The sequence below is a fragment of the Ambystoma mexicanum genome, chromosome 10, assembly GCF_040938575.1.
Source record: "Ambystoma mexicanum isolate Mex_15411 chromosome 10, UKY_AmexF1_1, whole genome shotgun sequence".
Classification (NCBI taxonomy): Eukaryota; Metazoa; Chordata; class Amphibia; order Caudata; family Ambystomatidae; genus Ambystoma; species Ambystoma mexicanum.
In genome coordinates this window covers 1608164006-1608174283 of record NC_090932.1, presented here as the reverse complement: position 1 = coordinate 1608174283, position 10278 = coordinate 1608164006, and positions in this window count along the sequence as shown.

The following is a 10278-nucleotide window of genomic DNA, read 5'->3' as shown; positions in this document are numbered from 1 at the left end:
AAGAAGCAGTGTCAAGGACTTCACTTATTGCATTTGTTGTTATTTTGTCCCCATTTCTTTACACTGATCAGCATACAATATGTCCTCAGGACTGAAGCAAATCCAAGGAGTGGACTGGGAGTTTACTTGCTTTGAACATGCACAGTAAAAGACTTACTGAGGTGTTAGTTGATTTGATTTTTTCCATAGTCTAGCAAAGGAACTGTATCCTAAAGAGAGACATCATCTACAAAAGGGGGGATACTTGTGGAGCACCAGACAATCTTAAACACAGAACTCGAAAAACGATATTGGTTGAGGGAATACAATAAAATGTACATTTGGCGAATGATCGAGTTGGGGGTCCAGAGCAGCAATCTGTCCTCCCACAGGAGGAGAGACAACCACGCTTCTCTGGAAGTAAATGCGGTCGCCTGACATACAGGGGCATAATGTATCTATGTATCACATTAATTATTGTTTTACTGTCATTAACAATCAGAACTGAATTTTTTATTGGTGCACAAAGCGTTCCCATTCCAGTGCACCCACCTAATGATGCACGCATGAAACCCACAAAAGCACCCAGACCTTACATAGTCATTCCAGTCCCTAGAAGATCTGACGGAGGAATGAATGAACTTAAATGGATGTGATTAGTAATGATACACAGACACTTGACTTTGCTGGATTTTTGGAGTTTTTTTTTTCCTCCTGCCAAGAGTGAGACTCTTTTTCTCCTACTCTTGGACATGATTAATGTTATTCCTTTGATTGGTAATGTGTTTTATGGGCTATGGGGTCCTTTACTCCATAGGGTCTCATGTGTTTTTCCTATGTGTGTTACACAGCACCCTCCGTGCAGTAACACAGGGGTGTCATAGTGACACCCCACCATAGAATCCATACCCTGGGACTGACTGTCTCCCAGGGCATGTAAAGTCACCATTGGCTTTACTAGTCCCAAATTATTCACAGAAACCAGTACAAACCATCATATTGTGGACGTACTGGTCGGGGCAATTTGATTGCCCCGGGGTCTGTTAGTCGAGGGGGCACGTCTCTGTCCCCCCTGATCGAGTTTTGGCTGGTGGCAGTGGAAACTACTTTTTATATTCGACCGCAAATATTTTCCTATGGGATTTTCCCATTGTTCGAGGCTACCAACTTTAATTATTTAATTCTCATAGCCTCGAACATACCGCCGGTTTATTTAATTAATATTAATTCTCCGGTTGGTATTTTTTGCCAAGATTCGATTCTAAAATGGAATTTGTGTCCTCTTCTGTGACTCCAACCCAAGTCGAGCCCTTTGTTCCACTTTTTGGCAGGCTTCTCCACAGAAGCCTCCAAAAGTGGTGCCACTCTGTCTGGGTACCACAGGGGGTGTGGGAGGGAGTTTAGGCACCCTGGACTGAGTTACCTTAGTAACTCAAGTCAAACTCTTGAGTGATTTGCCCAAGTGCTGAGCTGGCCGGCTCACCACTTAGCATGTTTGAGTGACAGCTAGGCTGGGTGAATGGGGGTTTTCTGCACAAAAGCAGGGCTTTGGGGACTGGAACTGCAGAAGTCGCCACAGGACCCGAGAATCCGACGAGGGAGAAGCTGAGCCGACCTACCACGACGACACCACCGACTCACCACTTCTCGATGACAGAGAAGATCTCCCGGCTGGAGAGGCTTCTTCCCCTGACTGGTGGGCACAACCAGTTTACCTTTCTTTCTTCGCACCCCAGCCCGGTTTGTGGTCGAACTGCCCGTGCCAAGCACCCCGGCAGCCGGATAGCCACTCACCCCTGAACCGCGAATCACCGGACCGCTCATTGTACCTGAGAAACTCTGCGGCTGGTTTCTTCCCTGGCAGTGCAACAGACTCCTGTCTTCCTCCACGACGAGATCCTCTCTTCCTCCGGACGAAGCACCGACTTGCACCCGCTGGCAGTAACAACTGCCCCCGCTGGAGCGTTCTCATCACTTTAAGGTACTGTGTCCGCCAAGCCTCCCTTTCTAAAGATTGCTACAAGGTAATAATAACCCCTTAACCTTCTGGACTGGGCTGCCTTGACCCTCTAACTGGTCCATTTCTTTGGTCCAACTCCTTTTTGAACCTCTACAAGACTTTTGTGCACTGCAACTGTGTGACCTTGTAAACATTTCGTTCGGATCATCTGTAGGTGGATCCGGCCTCTTGAACTCGAACTTCACGGTTTTACTTTGCCTTCCTCTCTTTTTATGTTCTGATAAAAGTGTTGGGATCTGTTCAACTTGTTCTCTGCTTTTCTCTCCCTTTTTAAAACAAACTATTAGAGTGCCATTTACGTTAAGCGCTCACCGCTGTCTGAAAATAAGTGGAGCTTTACTTAAGACTTGTCTAATATTCTTTTTAAGGGAGTGTATATCTTTTAGTGACCGTGTTTTTGAATTGCTTACTATTAGTGCCTGTGTGTTTTTCTAGATGTGGTTTTAAATAAATAATTATCTCTCTTTTACACCAAGCCCTGGTCAGTGTTTACTTGTTCTACTGTGTTCTCTTGACCGATCGTGAATACTCTGTATACTGCCTAACTCTTCTTGAGGGAAGTCTGACTGCTCAGCCACAGCTACCAAGTGAATCATCTGTGTGGTACAGACTGCTACCAAGTGGGTTTACTGCCAAACACCTGTAGTCCTAAATCTTTTGCAGTGGTCCCAGAGGGAACTGCACAGGTTTCTACCTAACACATGCTATAAGAAGCCCACAACAGATGAAGTAAAAGGACAGTTGGAAGAAGCTGAATTCCTGAAGAAACAAAGAGCGAGAGAAGCGGCAAACAGACAACATTGCCTCGCATATATATTCCAACGAAAGGAACAAGCACTAGTTCCACAGTACAACCATATACTAGACCAATGCCAGAATGGATACAAACATTTCTAGCCCGACAGAGAAAGGTGTATGAAGAGAGGGAAAGAGCTGCTAGACTCTTGTCCACTCAAATGGCGGAGATGAGGAAGCCTGCACCATGGACCGGGATACCCGAGAATCCTCCAGCAAGAAAGCCATACAGATGCATTCAGAGATGTAGTGATAGCAAACTACATGAAAACCTTAAGAATCAAGAGAAGCATGCATGGAGATGACAACAAACTAAACAACTACCTGGATAGCACAAAACATCTGGGAAACAACATTTGGTACCAGCACATGAAAGAAGTTGGAAGGTGGAATTCAGAAGGGGGATGCTTTGTTTGTGCACTCCTACCATACCATAGAGCATGGGGAAGTCCAAGATCTTTGTAGCTGTAGAAATTGATGTCCAGATAGCACACTGTCACACGTAGCAATGTGCAAGACCAGAGGCCAGTTCATGGGTAGTGAAGCCTCATTAATATGGGCAACTAAAACAGCCTATTGCGACGAAGACGATTATGTTCAAGACATTAAGACAAGAAACAGAGCTCATACTAGGAATCATCTGATCAGGTACGAGAAGCCTGAAGATAAAGGAGCAGGAATAAGATGGGAAGTGAACCTGAAACTAAAATGTCCACAGGAAAACTCCAGAGGAAGCTCGAAAGTGGAAGAAATCAAGACCAAATGCAGATTTGGGGAACAGTGCTTTCACCAGATGGGTGGGGAAAAGGAGTGGTGATTTGCAGAGCCTGGGTAATCACTGGACTCCACAAAGAAACTGTTGACATCGTGCAGAATGGCTGCAAGCCATTATGGCCAAGACTTGCAAAACTACTGACATGGGTCGAAGACAAAGGAGGACCTTTGCAGATAGTACCCTTGGAAAGCTCGAAATTGTGCTTCAGGAATAATGCCACAAGAAAGATGGGAGAATCAGAACTGTGGACAAATCTTTGATGCCCCAGGAATGGTGCACGGAACTGAAGTGATTATGGATCATTATTGCACATGTGGATCCAAGGCATACATCAGACTGCCAAGAGACTGGGGAGGCATATGCAGAATAGTGAATGTCTACGTTCCAGTATTGGTGATCCCGAAAAGTGACCTGAATATTGACAGTTTCCCGAAAGCAGATGCTCACCTGAGGAAGAAGAGATCTGTGGAACTGCAGACGCGAATGAAGAGAGACAATTATTTCTCTGCTAAATCAGAAGCAGCATTTCATGCAATCCCATATAAACACAGGCTGTTCAGCCTCACCTCATCAGTGTTCACAATGATTTTCATGCCAAGGATCCAAATTGAAGTAAATACTAAATGGTTGCAGATAACCAGATGGGAGTTACTACAGACCATCAACACAAACATAAAAGGATTCAATGCGATTAAGGAAGAGTTAAGAGCTATCCGACTTACGGCTGTGATTATGTCAAGGATATATCTGTTCTGAAGAGTCATGGATGGAGGAGTTTGTGCAAAAATCTGAGAATCATGTTGCAAATTTATACCATCTCACGATGAAGAGAATGGAACCTTAACAGTAGCCACAAGTATCCTGACAAACCTGCATAACCAGATGATCAATGAAACTGACGAAGTTGATGACGATAGCTGGTTTGGATCACTGTTTTCGTGGGTCCTGCAATGGATGGCAGATGCATTCAAGTTCTTGGGAGCCCTGTTAGTGATGATATTGCTAGGATTTTGTGTTATCAAGATAATAATCTCGCAATGCCAGAAAACTGCGAAGAAAGCCATAGGGATGAAGATCATGATTGATGTCAAGCCAGGATGGAAGCCCAAAGACCTGACTAATGAAGAAATAAGAGACTTTGTGAAGACCAGTATTCACGCAGCAGAAGGAACAAAGTTTCTCTATCCCAGGAAGCATGGAAATTATGGGGGAAGATGGGTTTACTGCAGCCCAAATGGACAATGCCAACTAATGACATGGAATAAAGACAAACATGTAAGGACAGCAGGAAGCCTGAAAGGAGTAATAAAAATATGGACTCCGAAAAGACACTTCTTCAAACCGTAATGTTTAGATCCTGAAGTTGAAGAAGGAATGAATCCAGGCAATGGAGTGAAGATAAATACAGAAGAATCGAGTAAAATGAATCCAAAGACAGAGGTGAAAGTGGTCAATGAATCGCCCAGAGGGGGCGTGTAGAGGAGGTCCCAAATAAAGCTTGCACTCCAATCGTCCATTTTGAAGTACCAGGAACGTTCACACCGAGATATGTGACGTATGATGAGCAAATAAATCAGCAGAGAGCCGCAGCAGGGCTCTGCCCAGTACCTATAAGAAGGGCAACACCTATTGAAGTCCCGATACCCAGAAACCATGGAGAGTAAGGTATCCATTGAGAAAACCCTACCAGCAAATGAGACGAAATGAAGATTGGCTTGCCTCAGTACTGTCCGGGAAGAGACCAAAAAGGCCTTAATGGAAGACGAATGGTGATGTCACAAAGACTCGGACAGACTCACAGATAAAAGAAATGACGACCCGAGAATGACACACAGAGATGGAACGCCATGGATAAAGATATTGTGAACCTAAAAGGGGAGAACGATGTTGAAATACAAAGAAGCTTAAGCTGTAAGCAGGATGAAGATATTCAACCAGCTAACACCTGTAAATATGCTTGGAACCGCACGAAAGCTAAGAAAACTGTGTGGCTTGCTATGCTAAGTAGAAGAATAGTGCGGCAAGCGCCATTATACAAAATCTACCTCCAAACGAAGCACAGTATTACAAGTGCGATTCCATTTTGCACGAAAAGCAGAATCAACTCAGGTTACTAGAGGCCAAACAAGAAAAGATTCATATTCTAGCAAAACGAGAAGATACGGCTGAATCAAAACTCTGCAGATGCAACTCGTGCCAGGAGAGCCAAGGTCATAACAATAGAAGGAATGAACAGTAGCTACACATAATTGAAACTTAAGAACAGAATATCATGTCTCTGAAAGGTCGAGATAAGGAAGCGTAGGCAGGTGGCTGAGCTGAATAAGAATCAAATACACAAATTGAGAGAAACTAGACAAGTTCACAGTCTGAGTAGCACGTGACCAGCCAAGCAAGAAGAAGCACGGGTTCACACCTATGCTTGGCATCCGCCCAGGCAGAGATATCAGAACTTTTCCAGACAGAAGATGCAGTTTCGAGGCCAACCACAGTAAAATAATTGACGCAGTTGCTGAAGCGATGATTGATTGTAACCTTAATTGGAGGAAGGCCGGGTAACTAGGGGGCACCTCGCACCTGGCTGACCGTGCTGCTAAGCAAAGTGAAAATGTATGCATGGGGTTGGTGCCAACCCAATCACAATGGACCAAATAATCTAGGGTCCTATAGTTAGTAGAACCAATGGGACGTCGTACTTTTAGTGACGTCTATAGTAGTCATGTTGAAGGAAGGGCTTAGATGCCCACCTGACAGCGTTTTACCCAATCCCCTCACTCCGTTACCATATACAGATATAGTACCTATATTAAAGTTACCTTTTCCAACAAATAGAATTGCATGTTAACTTCTGAGTGTTACACGTCAATCATGACGCGTTTTGAGTATAAATGTTGCAACTTGTATGAAGTTCGTTGGAGTTGAAGCGAGAAGGACGATCGCGTCACTGCTGCTTTCCATGACTCCCTGTTTTTTGTACTCAACATTAAACAGACTCCCTTTGCCAAACCATTGAGTTGTCCTTATTGATTTGTGTTGGAGTAATAAATCTGCACCCCCATCCATCTCAAGGGTGCAGCTATCTCGTCTTAAAGTACTTCGGAGCAAACCTCGACTCTATGGCCGGCTTGGGTCTCTGGAGTACAAGGCCTTTTAGGAGCAATCTTTTCTGGGAATTCAACAAACTTCTCCGGTCTGTTCATGCACCCCTCAAACTTTTCTCTGTTCCATGATGAGGAACCAGAGAAGTCCAGGGGAGGAAAGGGGTCTTCCTGATGATCCTCCTCCCTAGAACATCGAGATTTCTCAACTGGAGTCCTAGATAAAGAGGTCTCTCAGATTAATCCTTTTGTGTCTCCTGGCGGTGTGACGTGTCTTGACACGCCCTTAGTCCGTTCTGTTTCGACGGGTCTTTCGACGCGCCAGTCTGATCATTCTGTTTCACTGCCGAAATTATGTTTGTGATACTATCGCTGATGCTTGGGGTCACAGGGAAATGTTTAGGTGGTTGTGCAGGGGATTTTGGCGCAACCGGGACCTTGTGCGACATCGGCGCTCCCTTCCGAGACATCTCGACGTCTGCATGGCTTTTGGTGCTTGAGCCCTTTCTCTTGGACTGCCCGGACACATGCCTCTGTCACAGTTGTAGGTAGGGCTGGCGATCATGGGAATCGGCGTGTACCGTCGAAGTATCTGACATACCGTTGGCGCTTTGTAGCGCTTTGACTGACCCGCCGAAGCAGAACCATGGGTTGTGTACTTTGTGTGGGGTTCAGGTGCGTCCCTGTTGCCGGAATGTACAATCCCTTTAGCAGGACTCTCGTTGTGCATATCGGGCCGGATAACACGGAGCGAGAGTGCTCCAAAGGAAGGTCAGTGGCATCCAAAGTGGAGCCTTTGACGTCGCTAATGTCCTCGTCACACTTAGTGGCTGTGGGGGAGTTAGTCTCAGCTTGCGACATCGCATAGGACGCCCACCGCTTTAAACAATGCACCTTAATAGTTTTAGGATGTAGGAGCTTACAGACCGCCTTGTTGTGATCGAGGGGAAGGCACTTGTTGCACCAACAGTGCTTGTCTTTCCATGTAAATTTTGCCTATGGAGTCCTGTCCATAGCGCAGGAATTTAACAGCAACAAAACCAAGGGAACAAAGACAGGGGAAAAGGAAAGACATTCTTGAAAAGAATATGACCACCCAGACCCCACCCTCCCTACTATAACGGCCGGCCAGAAGGCCTGGCCACATAATCACCAGCCGTCGAAGTTCTGTTGTCAGCGTCCTTCGGCGGTGGTACAAGAATCAACCGATGAGCATGGATGATAAGGGAATAAACGACCAGAGGTCGAGAAATATAACAACGCAATGTTTGTTAGGAGCTCCGCATAAGGTGACCAGCTAGCTGGGTGTAAAAAAAGAATCTGAGGGACCTTTACGCGCGAGGGATTTTAGGTACACTACACGTCACATTAGTGATAGTGTTACAGGCATGCCCTTGTCGAAGTCCCCTTTCGATCCTCAAAAGACAAGATGCAATACTCTGCAGTTACCACTAGATGTCAGACTATATGCACAGCAAGTGATTCTAAGCAGATTAACAAGCATCAGAAATTGTTATTTCCCTATGTTTTTTCTAAGTCGCTCAAAGATGTTGGGCCAGTGGGATGCAGCAAGGATAGTAAGTCAGGGCATCTTCCTGTGTTATGTCATCCACAGGAATGTTGGCTTGGCTTATAAAGCACCCTTTATGCTCTTGAATCAGGATATGGGGAGTTTGCATAGGACTTGATAGGATGCAGGAGTGTAACAGACGATGTTAAGTCTAGGAATAAGGCAGGCTGAATGGAAGCACAGTTTCTGTCAAATTATCCGGTACGGAATGTAAAGAGACAGCAGTTGCCTATCAGAAATAAGTGGCTCTCTACTGTGGGGTGGATCTCCACTGCGGCAATGGGGCAAGTAAGGACTGCACCAGGACTGTTTCAAACACAATTTCCAGCTCGGAATGTGAACGTTGAAGAGTTCAGCTCGGTGACCCGCCTTGCCCGCAATGTCACTCATAGCAGGGATATTTGCTAGGGTGGCTTTACAGTGAAGGGTCTTTACTGTGCCATAGATGGCAGCTGGTGGTGGGGGTTGGGAGTAGAAGGCTCCACGGAAGGGGTCTGATATGGTGAGTGAAGGGGGGGAACCTCCTTCAAAAGAGTATTATCAACGGGTAGGTAAAAGGGTAAAGGGGAAGGAACCCCCTTCGAGCTAAGGCACGTCGCAGCAAAAGCAATCACGGCGCAAACCATGCAGGGCAGCACGCTAAATTAAGTGCTTCAAAGACAAGGAACCATTATGTCAGCAGTCAATAGCTAGAGTAAGAGATAGTCAAACCCTCCCTCTACCTCCTACTGGTACTATGCTTTTGTCCTGTGACAAATAACCAATGTGCATTAGCAGTGTTCATGATAGCAGACCTGACATTGGGGAGGATGCCAGCCACTCCGCTCTGATGGCCCAACACCCCTTGTAATAATACATTGCCAGACGAGGCTGTGGTGGCCTTTTGGTAAGCTTTAAATTAATGATGTCCCCTAGGGTTCTGAGTCAAGTGTAGGGCTTGTTTTTTTAAACATTGAGCAGTCTTCATCATGTTTGGGTCATGAGATGAAGCTGATCTCAAGTATGAGGGGTGGATTCTACCAACTGGCTGCCACACAGGGATGCAGATGCACAAAACCCTGAAATGCACCAAGAACTTGAGTGGTGCAGAGAAGCAGCAAGAGACAAAGACAATGGAGAGACAACGAGAAAGAGAAGCAGCGAGAGACAAAGAGAAGCAGAAAGCAAAAGCAAAGCAGAAATAAAGAAGCGGAAAGAGAAAAAAGCAGAAAGAGGAAGAGTAGGAGGGAAGAACGAGGATAAGGCGAAGGAGAGAGGGAGAGAAAGAGGCGAATATCTTGTGAAAAACCAAGGCTGACAACAGCCTCTACAACAGCATAACGTTCACTTGACAAGTCATTTTTTCGATGGGTTCTTTTCTGGTTTTTCCCCCTCAATAAAACCTATTGAAAAATCTATGGGGGTGTGGTCAAGGGTATATAAGGGGTGGCGAGGGTAGGGAATAGTGTAACATTAAAAGGGTACGAGGGCTTGAGGGGATTACCATACCACAAATACAAAATACAAATTGATGAGCTTTTGAGAAACTTATTTTCAGGAATAAAAACATTGAAAAAAGACTGTTGATGGAAGAACAGCCTGATCAAAATGTATGCAATAAAATAATGTAGATGGGTGATAGGAGAATAAGCCATTTGAGCCAAAGTCACGCAAGTCACAGCACTACCCAATAGCTATCCCTATTCCACCCTGTGGAGCTCTATCCAGATATCGGCTCAGAAATCCCCCACAAATCTTCTGTCCTGCAAGATCTAAAAGCTTGGCTTTTTCAACAACACCTGAACTAGACCCAATCCCAATGGCCACACATACTAAGAACGCACAGTCCTGCGCTACTGTTAAAAGATAGCAGCCCAAACGCTGGCTACCCACACTGTACACCACTTCTCTCGAACTAGGTCCACGGTTTAAACAATAAAATAAAATGTCACAGCACTACCCAGTAGTTATCACTGGGAGTTCACTTCCAGTTCAAAGCCACAGGAGCACAGCATTGTGGGTATGCACATTCAGAGAGGAACATTCTTGTGAGCTAAATACG